Raw genomic sequence first — 2,988 nt, forward strand, 5'->3', positions numbered from 1 at the left:
CATCCACTGAGAACCCTGTGGGGCACAGTTCTGCTCTGACACACACGGGGGCGCCATGAGTCAGGGTTGACTCCACAGAAACCTTTTCTTCATCTTCTTTTTAAAAACATTTATGAAAACTCTGTAAGAATATTTTCAGGAATCTTGTAAATGAAAACTAGCTTAAAGAGCCATCCTACAGATGACTTTAAAGAAGAAACACTGATTTCACAACCAAACCTGAAAGCAGACGCCTTAGTTTACAGTGTGAGCTCATCCAAGGGGCTGAACCTTTGAGAAACAGCTGATGCTGGTTGAACCCTAGAGCCCCACAGGAGGTGGGCTGTCTGTAGGGACAGGCAGGTGCAGGGGCACTTCCTGTGTGGAGTGAGGAGAGAGTCCCAGGAGATGGACAAATGGGGCTGCAGGTAAGCACCCACATGACAATGTATCCATGCACTCATGGGTCCTTCTCAGAATTGCGATGCAGTCACAGCTGGATAAATTGTCTTCAAGGGACAGTGATGGTGGGAAGCGGATGGTTTCACAGGAGTTGTGCTGGCGCAGTGGCTAAGTGCTCGGCTGCTCACCAAGAGTTCGGGAGTTTGAATCCAGCAGCTGCTCTCTGGACAAAGAGGTGGCTGTCTGCGTCTCAAAGATGGCAGTTCTACACTGCCCTATGCCACTTAAAGCCCCCGTTGGGGAGGTCACTTTCTAACAGGACCAGAGAGTCCTGCTTCATTCCTTCGGTATGTCTTCTCTGCACACCTTCTGGAGCCAACCCCCGACACAAACTGAGAAAGAGGAAATGAGCACAAAGGTAGCCGCTGCCCCCAAAATAGATCCCACAAAGTGTCCCTTCCTCTGAAGGCCCTCCCCCAGAGGCCCTCAGGGGCACAGAGAGCCGTCCCTGGAGAAGCAGTTCTCAGAACCGGGCTGTTTGGTTTCCTGTTAGGCAGAGGTCATCTTTTAGCCATGAGGAAGCTGACCACAGAGGCCAGTCCCAGGTGAGATGCAGGTGTCATGAGGATGGCAGAGCTGCCCAGTGTCTGTGGAGTCCCTGCAAAGGCTGGACAACATCTAGGCCAGACCGGACTGCCCAGGCCTCCCTGGAGAGACAGGGGCCCTGCATCACGTGCTTTACCAGAAGCTCCACCAATCAGACCTCCGAGTTTACCCTGGCCATCCACTTGGATGGAAAGTTCCTCTGTAGATACTGTGGACAGTTCCTGGGGGTGTAGTGGGCTGTTACAGACAGCCTTGTCCCCTGGGTGGGGGCCGGAGGACAGGGAGGGGGTGTCTGAGAGCGGATGGGGGGCTTTAAGTTACACAAGTGTGCTCTCAGTCTGGATGCTGGAAGTCTGAATCAAGGGCTACAATCCCTCCCGAGGGTCTGGGACAATGTTCTTGCATGTGTCTGCCAGCTTCTGGTGGCCCCACGTTCTCCTTGGCTTGTGGAAGCAGCTTCCCTCTGGCTTTCTGCATCTCTTCTGCTCTTTAGAAGAACAGTGTTCAGATGGGATTAGGACTTCACTTTAACTACGTCCTGAAGCTACGTACTTGACTGCTAATCACAAAGGTGGCAGTTCAAACCCACCTGTCGCTACTTGGAAACCCTATACATGGTCACTGTGAGTCAGAACTGACTCAAAGTCACTTAAAACCACAACAATAGGTCACTCTCACAGATACTGGGGGGTAGGACTTCAGGGGTAATTTTTAAATTTAACCCATTTGTTCTTGTTGTGAAGTGCCGTCTAGTCGATTCTGACCCATAGCAACCCTGTATAGAGTTTCCGAGGAGCAGCTAGTGAGATTGAACTTCCGACTTTGCAGTTCAAACAGCTTTGCAGTCTGGTGCATTAATCCACAGCGTCATACCAGGACTCCTAATTTAACCCGTGTTGTTGTTGTTGCTATGTGCCGTGGAGTTGGTGTCAACTCATAGTGACCCTGTACAGGGTTTCCAAGGCTGTAAATCTTTATGGGAGCAGAAAGCCTCATCTTTCTCCTGCTGATCAGCTGGTAGTTTTGAACTGCTGACCTTGCGCTTCGCACCCCGATTCGTAACCACTACGTTACCAGAGCTCCTTAATTTAAGCCATAAGAGAGGATAAATGGAGAGCAAGAACCAAGCCAAAGAAAAAACGAAGTTGAAGAGGGAGATGGTCTAGAAAGAATGTCACAGAGTAAATGGAGGGAGACAGGTGAGACCAAGCTGAGGCTGGAACTGGGATGGGGCTGCCCTGGGAACTTTGGAGGAACCTCATTCCAACAGATGCAGTGAAGATCGTTGCTCAGGATGGAGCCGGTATCAGAAGTTACTCACCTCCCACCTCCTCCCCAACAGTGGTTGCTCTTGGGATTCCGGGGTGCAGGGATCCATGGGTTAGTGTGAGTGGGCACCACGTGGGAGGGACGTCCTGAGACCATGAATCCAAGTCTGGGTGGAATAAGATCAAGAGGCATTCTTGAACACACTCCTTCAGGAAGTCTCGAGCAGGTCATCTAGAGTCCCGTGCATTCCGGGGTGTCCCTGCTGCCGTCATTTGATCTTCTGTGTTGTTAACTGCAGTGCAGTGAAGGCGCCCTGGTGGTATGGAGGGCAGTTCAGACCCAGCAGCCGCTCCTGGGGAGAAAGACGAGACTGTGTGTGTACACAGAAATGCATGGTCTCACAAACCCGAAGGAGCGATTCTGTTCTGTCCTGTCGGGTCACCATGAGTTCAGTTCGGCTCCAGGGCACTGGGGTTGGTTTCGATGTTTGTAGTTAAATACCTGCATCAAGAGAATGTCCCTGTGTCAGCAGTTTTTGAGAGTGCATGGAATACATTCACCCAGCTGAAATTAATCACTGTAGTGGTTACGAATCGGGCTGTGAACCTCAGGGTCAGCAGTTCAAAACTACCAGCTGTTCCGCGGGAGAAAGATGAGGCTTTCTGCTCCCATAAAGATTTACAGCCTTAGAAACCCTGTACAGGGTTGCTATGAGTTAGAACCGACTCCACG

The sequence above is a fragment of the Chrysochloris asiatica genome, unplaced genomic scaffold (assembly GCF_000296735.1).
Source record: "Chrysochloris asiatica unplaced genomic scaffold, ChrAsi1.0 scaffold00162, whole genome shotgun sequence".
NCBI lineage: Eukaryota > Metazoa > Chordata > Mammalia > Afrosoricida > Chrysochloridae > Chrysochloris > Chrysochloris asiatica.